The following is a 13,464-nucleotide window of genomic DNA, read 5'->3' as shown; positions in this document are numbered from 1 at the left end:
CAATTAACCCCAGACTAGCCCCTAATGCTAGCCCTAGCCTCACTAACCACTAGACTTAACCCACTAACCCAGCCCTGACCCACAAACTTTAAACATTCATTAACGCAAAACTTCATCAAATTCTGTACAGAAAAAACATAAAACTAATCCTCTATCTATCTATCTATCTATCTATCTATCTATCTATCTATCTATCTATCTATCTATCTATCTATCTATCTATCTATCTATCTATCTATCTATCCACACCAGCACCTAACACTTAACACAACCTTTGAGGGGAACAATATGTGTAAGTGACCACTAGAGGTCGCTAGAGGTAATTCATTCACATTCAGGTCATTTATGTGATTGGGTTTGAGGCTGTGAGCCCAGAAACCTGTATTGTCGATCAGCAGTTAAACTTGTCAGATTTCTCTCATGTCAGAAGCTCAGTGACATATGTATTATATAATTCCCTTTTTTCACATTGTTTTGTTAAGCTGCTTTGTCTTATGTCTACACATTTGTGTGCTGTTTAGCACAGATATCATCAAGCTAGCGGCTAACTCAGGAAGCAGCAAGTTTAAAGTTTGCACCCTTGGTGAGCGGAGCGAGGTGTGTATTTTTTTTTTTTTAGTTCAGTGTTTAAAAGACCGAAATCTTTAATGATGTAAAATGTCTACATTGACTGTTTCTGGAAATTGTTTTGTTGTGCCACTTGTACCAGGAAAGGTTAAAGTGTTAACTGAGCAAATTATTGTTTATGTGTTGTTATTTTAAATGGCTTTAAAGGTAATTTAATGTGCATTGCATATATACAAATGCATGATGATGCACTGTAAAAGGTGTAAAGGATTTAATTATACATTTTTGTTATGCCAAAGGCATATTAACCAGCTATTTGTGTGTTTACTTTTAGTTTTCACGGTGCTTATGCTCGTTCCAGAAGAATAAAAAAACGATTGCAGCTCTTAGAGACTCTCTGCCTCATATTAAGGAAGCCAAGGGCTGCGACAATATGTTCTTCCTTTCACACATACACACATGCCTGTGCACTCTCACACACACCTGTGCACAAACACACACACACACACACACACACAAAACTAATACCTTCTTTGCTAAAAAGACCATTGATTTCACAGGTTATTTCATTTGGATGTATTTTTTGCCTTTACCGATGACTGACTTCCTTTTTGTCACACTTTAGACTGTTGTACGGTCACATTGGATTTGAAAGCAACATCCTTTCTTCCATACATCCACGCTACCTGAAAGACGACAGCTTCCTGAATCCAACGATACCAGATATGTGCACATCGGACCTCCGCTTCAAAAGATACGGCCAGGTAAGCTTTGGCCAATCAGATCGCATATGCTAATGAGGGTGGAATTAATGAGGGTGAAACTCGTTTTTATCTATATACCTAGTTGCAATTAACCCCAGACTAGCCCCTAACCCTAACCATAAATCTGCTAACCATAGCCTCACTAACCCCTAGCCCTGACGTAAATTTTCTAAATTTCATATTTATTTTGAACCATTAGCGGTCCTCCCCGGATTCATACAGCCCTCCATCGGGTACCCTGGGTCTACAATTTGATTAATTTACTAAGAGAACAAATCATGTGGTTTAAAAATCTTTTAACCATAACTCATGTTATTAAAAATCATTGGAACATAATTCATGTGGTTAAAAATTATTTGAGGCCATTGAATGGTTATATCGGTTTTCTGAGGGATCAAAAGGTCATACTCATAATCAGATGTAGAAATGAGAGGGGATGTGTGCTTGTGAACTTGGCCTGGCTTGGATTGGTCTTTAGTGGTCAGTGGATGGATGGACCGAGCATAACCAGGTTCAGACCTTAGATTTGAACCCTTGGACGTTTCACTCCCCTAACCACACTACAGCTAAACCTTTGTCGGTGCATCACTCATGTCTGCCTTTCGTATGTGCAGTTCCTGTCTCATGACCGACTCCCTATGGTTTATTCACTGGTATTAAGATTTTGATGTTACATTATTGTTCAATAGTTCTGTACATTTAAATTATGAAGACATGCCTTTAATTATCAATTATGTGTGATTTTTCAAGATGAGTTTTATGTTTGATCATTGCTGAAAATAGATTTCAATTGTGAAGGTTGATTTCAATTATGTGTTATATGTGTTAATTAAGTTAGAAATACCCTTGGAATTTCAATAATGTTTTTTTTTAATCTATATTTCATAATTACTTTACATAAAGATACATTTGAGAACATGTACTCTTGCCTGAACATCTATTTTATATTCTGTTTTTTTTAGATACTACAAAAATACTACATTTGAAAAAGGATTCTTGAAAGTGCAGTACCTTTGTGTGACCACAAGATGTAGGTGTCACATCACCTATGAACCTACCCTATGTTAAAATCATACACACTTGTAAAGGTAAGGTTGTAAATATATATATTTGTATGATCCTGTGACACAACACACACACACACACACACACACACACAAACAACACCTCAACTAAACTTAAACTTACCAGTCACACACACCTGGGCGACACAGACCTAAGTCGTATACCCCTGGATTAAAATAAAATGATAAATCATTCACATTTAAATCATCATCATCATCAAACTTACATATACACTGTACACAAAGATGTACATGTTTGTTGCACACAATCACCTAGGCCGCACTGAAAAAAAAATCTCATACTCCTTGCTAAGAATACAATTATACATATTTTAATAAGCAATAATCATTCTCATTGTATACACAGAGGTGCAACCATGTTCGTCATAAAAAAGTGACACAGTCGAGCACAGACACAGTCACACAAAACTCAAAAGATGCTCTCTCTAATACAGTTGTATGATGGTGTCTTGTCTAATCCTGGTTGTCATCCCTTATCATGTCTAACCCCAAGTTACCCACACAGAACGTCGCCCTCTTGTGGAGAACCCCGTCACTGCCTTGCGATTCTATGCTCCGGCATTTGATCCGAGCGCTTTCCAACAAACACACACACAAACACAGCACCTCAACTGATCTTACCAGTCACACACACCTGTGTCTACCCATCTATCTTCTCCAGGAAATAACCCTTGGCTTCTCAGTCGCCCTCTCCTGGATAAAACTGTGAATAGCCATGTGTTCGAAATTGCTAAGGATTCCAACATTTTAGCAGAAAATTACACTCCAGAGGGAGCTCTTGAGCGGCTGACTTTATTCAAAGACATCTTTCAAGTCTAACTTCTAATGATGCACTCTCTCTCTCTCACAAACACACACACACACAAACACACACTCCTGTGCACACTCACACACACATGTGCACACACACACACACACACACACACACACACACACACACACACACAAACTGTCTGGAAAACTGTTTTTATACAGGCTTGTAATACCTTCTTGCTAAAAAGACCATTGATTTCACAGGTTATTTCATTTGGATGTGTTTTTTTTTCCCTTTACCGATGACTGACTTCCTTTTTGTCACACTTTAGACTGTTGTACGGTCACTAGGATTTGAAAGCAACATCCTTTCTTCCATACATCCATGCTACCTGAAAGACGACAGCTTCCTGAATCCAACGATACCAGTTATGTGCACATCGGACCTCCGCTTCAAAAGATACGGCCAGGTAAGCTTTGGCCAATCAGATCGCATATGCTAATGAGGGTGGAATTAATGAGGGTGAAACTCGTTTTTATCTATATACCCTAGTTGCAATTAACCCCAGACTAGCCCCTAACCCGAACCATAAACTGCTAGCCCTAGCCTCACTAACCGCTCTAACCCACTAACCCCCTGACCACAAAAACTTTAAACATGCTAGCCCTAGGCTCAAAAATCTTCATTAACGCAAAACTTCATCATCAAATTCTGTACAGAAAAAAACATAAATCTATAATCTCTATCTATCTATCTATATATATTTCTATCTATCTATCTATCTATCTATCTATCTATCTATCTATCTATCTATCCACACCAGCACCTACCACTTAACTTAACCTTTGAGGGGAACAATATTGTATGTGACCACTAGGGGTCGCTAGAGGTAATTCATTCACAGTCACGTCATTTATGTGATTGGTTTTGAGGCTGTGAGGCCAGAAACCTGTATTGTCGATCAGCAATTACACTCGTCAGATTTCTCTCATGTCAGAATCTCAGTCTATCTATCTCTCTATAATTCCCTTTTCTCACATTGTTTTGTTAAGCTCTCTTATCTCTACACTCTTTGTCTGCTGTTTCACAGATCCATCAAGCTAGCGGCTAACTCACACAGGAAGCAGCAAGTTTAAAGTTTGCACCTTGGTGAGCGAGAGCGAGGTGTCACACACACAGTTCAGTTGTTTCAAACAGACACACATCTTTAATGATGTAAATGTCATGTCTACATTGACTGTTTCTGGACATTGTTTTTTGTTGTGCCACACACACCAGGAAACACACACACACACACACACACACTGAGCACACACACACACACATGTGTGTTGTTATTTTAAATGGCTTTAAACACAATGTGCATTGCATACACACAAATGCATGACACATGCACTGTAAAACAAAGGATTAAATTATACATTTTTGTTATGCAGGCATCTAACCACATTTGTGTGTTTACAGTTTTCACACACTTATGCACGTTCCACACACAAAAAACGATTGCAGCTCTTAGAGACTCTCTGCATCACACACAACACACACCACACTGCGACAATATGTTCTTCCACATGTTCACACACTAAATTGCTCACACACACACACACACAAACACAGTTTGACTTCTAATGATGCACACACACACTCTCTCGTGCTCTCTCACACACAACACACACACACACACACACACACACACACACACACACAAACTAATACCTTCTTCCTAAAAAGACCATTGATTTCACAGGTTATTTCATTTGGATGTATTTTTTGCCTTTGCCGATGACTGACTTCCTTTTTGTCACACTTTAGACTGTTGTACGGTCACATTGGATTTGAAAGCAACATCCTTTTCTTCCATACATCCGCGCTACCTGAAAGACGACAGCTTCCTGAATCCAACGATACCAGATATGTGCACATCGGACCTCCGCTTCAAAAGATACGGCCAGGTAAGCTTTGGCCAATCAGATCGCATATGCTAATGAGGGTGGAATTAATGAGGGTGAAACTCGTTTTTATCTATATACCTAGTTGCAATTAACCCCAGACTAGCCCCTAACCCTAACCATAAATCTGCTAACCATAGCCTCACTAACCCCTAGCCCCTGACGTAAATTTTCTAAATTTCATATTTATTTTGAACCATTAGCGGTCCTCCCCGGATTCATACAGCCCTCCATCGGGTACCCTGGGTCTACAATTTGATTAATTTACTAAGAGAACAAATCGTGTGGTTTAAATATCTTTTTAAACATAACTCATGTTATTAAAAATCATTGGAACATAATTCATGTGGTTAAAAATTATTTGAGGCCATTGAAATGGTTATATCGGTTTTCTGAGGGATCAAAAGGTCATACTCATAATCAGATGTAGAAATGAGAGGGGATGTGTGCTTGTGAACTTGGCCTGGCTTGGATTGGTCTTTAGTGGTCAGTGGATGGATGGACCGAGCATAACCAGGTTCAGACCTTAGATTTGAACCTTGGACGTTTCACTCCCCTAACCACACTACAGCTAAACCTTTGTCGGTGCATCACTCATGTCTGCCTTTCGTATGTGCAGTTCCTGTCTCATGGCCGACTCCCTATGGTTTTTATTCACTGGTATTAAGATTTTGATGTTACATTATTGTTCAATAGTTCTGTACATTTAAATTATGAAGACATGCCTTTAATTATCAATTATGCGTGATTTTTCAAGATGAGTTTTATGTTTGATCATTGCTGAAAATAGATTTCAATTGTGAAGGTTGATTTCAATTATGTGTTATATGTGTTAATTAAGTTAGAAATACCCTTGGAATTTCAATAATGTTTTTTTTTTTAAATCTATATTTCATAATTACTTTACATAAAGATACGTTTGAGAACATGTACTCTTGCCTGAACATCTATTTTATATTCTGTTTTTTTAGATACTACAAAAATACTACATTTGAAAAAGGATTCTTGAAAGTGCAGTACCTTTGTTTGACCACAAGATGTAGGTGTCACATCACCTATGAACCTACCCTATGTTAAAATCATACACACTTGTAAAGGTAAGGTTGTAAATATATATATTTGTATGATCCTGTGACACAACACACACACACACACACACACACACAAACAACACCTCAACTAAACTTACCAGTCACACACACCTGGGCGACACAGACCTAAGTCGTATACCCCTGGATTAAAATAAAATGATAAATCATTCACATTTAAATCATCATCATCATCAAACTTACATATACACTGTACACAAAGACGTACATGTTTGTTGCACACAATCACCTAGGCCGCACTGAAAAAAAAAAAATCACACATACTCCTTGCTAAGAATACAATTATACATATTTTAATAAGCAATAATCATTCTCATTGTATACACAGAGGTGCAACCATGTTCGTCAAAAAAAAGTGACACAGTCGAGCACAGACACAGTCACACCAAACTCAAAAGATGCTCTCTCTAATACAGTTGTATGATCGTGTCTTGTCTAATCCTGGTTGTCATCCCTTATCCTGTCTAACCCCAAGTTACCCACACAGAACGTCGCCCTCTTGTGGAGAACCCCGTCACTGCCTTGCGATTCTATGCTCCGGCATTTGATCCGAGCGCTTTCCAACAAACACACACACAAACACAGCACCTCAACTGATCTTACCAGTCACACACACCTGTGTCTACCCATCTATCTTCTCCAGGAAAAACCCTTGGCTTCTCAGTCGCCCTCTCCTGGATAAAACTGTGAATAGCCATGTGTTCGAAATTGCTAAGGATTCCAACATTTTAGCAGAAAATTACACTCCAGAGGGAGCTCTTGAGCGGCTGACTTTATTCAAAGACATCTTTCAAGTCTAACTTCTAATGATGCACTCTCTCTCTCTCTCAACACACACACACTCTCTCACACACACACACACACACACACACTCACACACACACACTCACACACTCTCTCTCACACACACACACACACACACACACACAAACTGTCTGGAAAACTGTTTTTATAAAGGCTTGTAATACCTTCTTGCTAAAAAGACCATTGATTTCACAAGGTTATTTCATTTGGATGTATTTTCCTTGCCTTTACCGATGACTGACTTCCTTTTTGTCACACTTTAGACTGTTGTACGGTCACATTGGATTTGAAAGCAACATCCTTTCTTCCATACATCCAAGCTACCTGAAAGACGACAGCTTCCTGAATCCAACGATACCAGTTATGTGCACATCGGACCTCCGCTTCAAAAGATACGGCCAGGTAAGCTTTGGCCAATCAGATCGCATATGCTAATGAGTGTGGAATTAATGAGGGTGAAACTCGTTTTTATCTATATACCTAGTTGCAATTAACCCCAGACTAGCCCCTAACCCTAACCATAAACTGCTAGCCCTAGCCCTAACCACTAACCCCTGACCACAAAAACTTTAAACATGCTAGCCCTAGACCTCACAATAAACCTTCATTAACGCAAAACTTCATCAAATTCTGTACAGAAAAAACAATAAAACTAATCTCTATCTATCTATCTATCTATCTATCTATCTATCTATCTATCTATCTATCTATCTATCTATCTATCTATCTATCTATCTATCCACACCAGCACCTAACACTTAACACAACCTTTGAGGGGAACAATATGTGTAAGTGACCACTAGAGGTCGCTAGAGGTAATTCATTCACATTCAGGTCATTTATGTGATTGGGTTTGAGGCTGTGAGCCCAGAAACCTGTATTGTCTCAAGTTACACTCTCAGATTTCTCTCATGTCAGAAGCTCAGTGACATATCTATTATATAATTCCCTTTTTTCACATTGTTTTCTAAGCTGCTTTGTCTATGTCTCACATTTGTGTGCTGTTTAGCACAGATATCATCAAGCTAGCGGCTAACTCAGGAAGCAGCAAGTTTAAAGTTTGCACCCTTGGTCTCGAGGTGTGTTTTTTTTTTTTTTTTTAGTTCAGTGTTTAAAAGATCGAAAATCTTTTAATGATGTAAAATGTCTACATTGACTGTTTCTGGAAATTGTTTTGTTGTGCCACTTGTACCAGGAAAGGTTAAAGTGTTTAACTGAGCAAATTATTGTTTATGTGTTGTTATTTTAAATGGCTTTAAAGGTAATTTAATGTGCATTGCATATATACAAATGCATGATGATGCACTGTACAAAGGTGTAAACAAATTATACACACACACATGCCACAGCATATTACACACATTTGTGTGTTTACTTTTAGTTTTCACGGTGCTTATGCTCGTTCCAGAAGAACAAAAACGATTGCAGCTCTTAGATACTCTCTGCCTCATATTAAGGAAGCCAAGGGCTGCGACAATATGTTCTTCCTTTACATGTTCAATAGTCTAAATTGCTCAAGCCTACCTGCTGTTTTATCTCAAATTGTTTACACACTTCACACACACACACTCACACACACTTTCTCTCTCTCACACACACACACACACACACACACACACACACACATGCCTGTGCACTCACACACACCTGTGCACAATCACACACACACACGCACTCACACACACAAACTAATACCTTCTTCCTAAAAAGACTATTGATTTCACAGGTTATTTCATTTGGATGTATTTTTTGCCTTTGCCGATGACTGACTTCCTTTTTGTCACACTTTAGACTGTTGTACGGTCACATTGGATTTGAAAGCAACATCCTTTCTTCCATACATCCACGCTACCTGAAAGACGACAGCTTCCTGAATCCAACGATACCAGATATGTGCACATTGGACCTCCGCTTCAAAAGATACGGCCAGGTAAGCTTTGGCCAATCAGATCGCATATGCTAATGAGGGTGGAATTAATGAGGGTGAAACTCGTTTTTTTTTATCTATATCCCTAGTTGCAATTAACCCCAGACTAGCCCCTAACCCTAACCATAAATCTGCTAACCATAGCCTCACTAACCCCTAGCCCTGACGTAAATTTTCTAAATTTCATATTTATTTTGAACCATTAGCGGTCCTCCCCGGATTCATACAGCCCTCCATCGGGTACCCTGGGTCTACAATTTGATTAATTTACTAAGAGAACAAATCATGTGGTTTAAATATCTTTTAAACATAACTCATGTTATTAAAAATCATTGGAACATAATTCATGTGGTTAAAAATTATTTGAGGCCATTGAATGGTTATATCGGTTTTCTGAGGGATCAAAAGGTCATACTCATAATCAGATGTAGAAATGAGAGGGGATGTGTGCTTGTGAACTTGGCCTGGCTTGGATTGGTCTTTAGTGGTCAGTGGATGGATGGACCGAGCATAACCAGGTTCAGACCTTAGATTTGAACCTTGGACGTTTCACTCCCCTAACCACACTACAGCTAAACCTTTGTCGGGGCATCACTCATGTCTGCCTTTCGTATGTGCAGTTCCTGTGTCTCATGGCCGACTCCCTATGGTTTATTAACTGGTATTAAGATTTTGATGTTACATTATTGTTCAATAGTTCTGTACATTTAAATTATGAAGACATGCCTTTAATTATCAATTATGTGTGATTTTTCAAGATGAGTTTTATGTTTGATCATTGCTGAAAATAGATTTCAATTGTGAAGGTTGATTTCAATTATGTGTTATATGTGTTAATTAAGTTAGGAAATACCCTTGGGATTTCAATAATGTTTTTTTTTAAATCTATATTTCATAATTACTTTACATAAAGATACATTTGAGAACATGTACTCTTGCCTGAACATCTATTTTATATTCTGTTTTTTTTTTTAGATACTACAAAAATACTACATTTGAAAAAGGGATTCTTGAAAGTGCAGTACCTTTGTGTGACCACAAGATGTAGGTGTCACATCACCTATGAACCTACCCTATGTTAAAATCATACACACTTGTAAAGGTAAGGTTGTAAATATATATATTTGTATGATCCTGTGACACAACACACACACACACACACACACACACACACACACACAAACAACACCTCAACTAAACTTACCAGTCGCACACACCTGGGCGACACAGACCTAAGTCGTATACCCCTGGATTAAAATAAAATGATAAATCATTCACATTTAAATCATCATCATCATCAAACTTACATATACACTGTACACAAAGACGTACATGTTTGTTGCACACAATCACCTAGGCCGCACTGAAAAAAAAAATCACATACTCCTTGCTAAGAATACAATTATACATATTTTAATAAGCAATAATCATTCTCATTGTATACACAGAGGTGCAACCATGTTCGTCATAAAAAAGTGACACAGTCGAGCACAGACACAGTCACACAAAACTCAAAAGATGCTCTCTCTAATACAGTTGTATGATCGTGTCTTGTCTAATCCTGGTTGTCATCCCTTATCCTGTCTAACCCCAAGCTACAGTACTTTCCACTTTCAGTTCTTGTGGAGAACCCCGTCACTGCCTTGCGATTCTATGCTCCGGCATTTGATCCGAGCGCTTTCCAACAAACACACACACAAACACAGCACCTCAACTGATCTTACCAGTCACACACACCTGTGTCTACCCATCTATCTTCTCCAGGAAATAACCCTTGGCTTCTCAGTCGCCCTCTCCTGGATAAAACTGTGAATAGCCATGTGTTCGAAATTGCTAAGGATTCCAACATTTTAGCAGAAAATTACACTCCAGAGGGAGCTCTTGAGCGGCTGACTTTATTCAAAGACATCTTTCAAGTCTAACTTCTAATGATTTTCTCTCTCTCTCTCACACACACACACAAACACACACTCACTCCTGTGCACACTCACACACACACACACACACACACACACACACACACACACACACACACACACACACACAAACTGTCTGGAAAACTGTTTTTATACAGGCTTGTAATACCTTCTTGCTAAAATGACCATTGATTTCACAGGTTATTTCATTTGGATGTATTTTTTGCCTTTACCGATGACTGACTTCCTTTTTGTCACACTTTAGACTGTTGTACGGTCACATTGGATTTGAAAGCAACATCCTTTCTTCCATACATCCACGCTGCCTGAAAGACGACAGCTTCCTGAATCCAACGATACCAGTTATGTGCACATCGGACCTCCGCTTCAAAAGATACGGCCAGGTAAGCTTTGGCCAATCAGATCGCATATGCTAATGAGGGTGGAATTAATGAGGGTGAAACTCGTTTTTATCTATATACCTAGTTGCAATTAACCCCAGACTAGCCCCTAACCCTAACCATAAACTGCTAGCCCTAACCCACTAACCCCTGACCACAAAAACTTTAAACATGCTAGCCCTAGGCTCAATAAATCTTCATTAACGCAAAACTTCATCAAATTCTGTACAGAAAAAAACATAAAAAAACTCTATATATAACATCAAACTAATCTCTATCTATCTATCTATCTATCTATCTATCTATCTATCTATCTATCTATCTATCTATCTATCTATCCACACCAGCACCTAACACTTAACATAACCTTTGAAGGGAACGATATGTCCTTCCTTTACATGTTCAATAGTCTAAATTGCTCAAGCCTACCTGCTGTTTTATCTCAAATTGTTTAAGTCTGATTTCTAATGATACCTTCTCTCTCTCGCTCTCTCTCTCTCTCCCTCTCTCTCTCTCTCTCCTCTCTCTCTCTCTCTCTCTCTCACACACACACACACACACGCACACACATACACACATGGATGCGCACTCTCACACACACCTACGCACACACACACTCACACACACACACACACACCCACACGCCTGTGCACTCTCACACACACCTGTGCACACACACACACACACACACACTGACGTCTGTGCACTCTCACACACACCTGTGCACACTCACACACACAAACACACACACGTCTCACACACACACACTAAGAGGATGCAACACACACACACTCACACACACACACACACACACACACACACACACACAAACACACAAATGCCTGTGCACTCTCACACACACACCTGTGCACAATCACACACACGTACTCACACACACACACAAACTAATACCTTCTTCCTAAAAGACTATTGATTTCACAGGTTATTTCATTTGGGTGTGTTTTGCCTTTGCCGATGACTGACTTCCTTTTTGTCACACTTTAGACTGTTGTAAGGTCACATTGGATTTGAAAGCAACATCCTTTCTTCCATACATCCGCGCTACCTGAAAGACGACAGCTTCCTGAATCCAACGATACCAGATATGTGCACATCGGACCTCCGCTTCAAAAGATATGGCCAGGTAAGCTTTGGCCAATCAGATCGCATATGCTAATGAAGGTGGAATTAATGAGGGTGAAACTCGTTTTTTTATCTATATACCTAGTTGCAATTAACCCCAGACTAGCCCCCCCTAACCCTAACCTGCTAAACTGCTAGCCCTAGCCCCACTAACCCCTGACCACAAAAACTTTAAACATGCCCTAGCCCTATTCATAATTTTAAGAAAAAATTATTTAAGGCATTGAAAAACTATATCGGTTTTCTGCCATTGAAAAAGGTCTGACTCATAATCAGATGTCAGATGAAATGAGAGGGGATGTGTGCTTGTGAACTTGGCCTGGCTTGGATCTATCTAGTCTATCATCTAGTGGATGGATGGACCGAGCATAACCAGGTTCAGACCTTAGATTTGAACCTTGGACGTTTCACTCCCCTAACCACATCCACACAGCTAAACCTTTCGGTGCATCACTCATGTCATGTCTGCCTTTCGTATGTGTAGTTCCCTGTCTCATGGCGACGACTCCCTATGGTTATTCATTCACTGGTATTAAGATTTTGATGTTACATTATTGTTCAATAGTTCTGTACATTTAAATTATGAAGACATTCCTTTCATTGTCAATTATGTGTGATTTTTCAAGATGAGTTTTATGTTTGATCATTGCTGAAAATAAATTTCAATTGTGAAGGTTGATTTCAATTATGTGTTATATGTGTTAATTAAGTTAGAAATACCCTTGGAATTTCAATAATGTTTTTTTTTTAATCTATATTTTCATAATTACTTTACATAAAGATACATTTGAGAACATGTACTCTTGCCTGAACATCTATTTTATATTTTGTTTTTTTTAGATACTACAAAAATACTACATTTGAAAAAGGATTCTTGAAAGTGCAGCAGTACTTTTTGTGTGACCACAAGATGTAGGGTGTCACATCACCTATGAACCTACCCTGTTAAAATCATACACACTTGTAAAGGTAAGGTTGTAAATATATATATTTGTATGATCCTGATCCTGTGACACAACACACACACACACACACACACAAACAA

The 13,464-nt window shown here is 38.8% G+C and overlaps 1 long non-coding RNA gene across 17 annotated transcripts in view; it reads left to right on the top strand.

Moving 5' to 3' along the window:
- The first annotated feature begins 151 nt into the window (after positions 1 to 151).
- The window catches only part of LOC109084210, a 25,637-nt gene continuing 12,324 nt past the window's right edge, over positions 152 to 13,464 (top strand). For 10 of the 17 annotated variants that reach the window (XR_006161163.1, XR_006161166.1, XR_006161162.1 and 7 more), the window contains exons 1-8: positions 1,107 to 1,331; positions 2,294 to 2,419; positions 4,983 to 5,122; positions 6,091 to 6,216; positions 7,296 to 7,434; positions 8,824 to 8,962; positions 11,141 to 11,279; positions 12,282 to 12,420. This is a non-coding gene — a long non-coding RNA (uncharacterized LOC109084210). Of the gene's footprint in view, positions 598 to 1,106; positions 1,332 to 2,293; positions 2,420 to 4,982; positions 5,123 to 6,090; positions 6,217 to 7,295; positions 7,435 to 8,823; positions 8,963 to 11,140; positions 11,280 to 12,281; positions 12,421 to 13,464 lie in introns of those variants that run through there. The other 7 variants (XR_006161155.1, XR_006161154.1, XR_006161153.1 and 4 more) reach the window with 7 other exon arrangements.

This window comes from Cyprinus carpio, chromosome A11, assembly GCF_018340385.1.
Source record: "Cyprinus carpio isolate SPL01 chromosome A11, ASM1834038v1, whole genome shotgun sequence".
Taxonomy (NCBI): domain Eukaryota; kingdom Metazoa; phylum Chordata; class Actinopteri; order Cypriniformes; family Cyprinidae; genus Cyprinus; species Cyprinus carpio.
The sequence above is the reverse complement of the archived record's forward strand: the minus strand, read 5'-3'. Positions and strand labels throughout refer to the sequence as shown.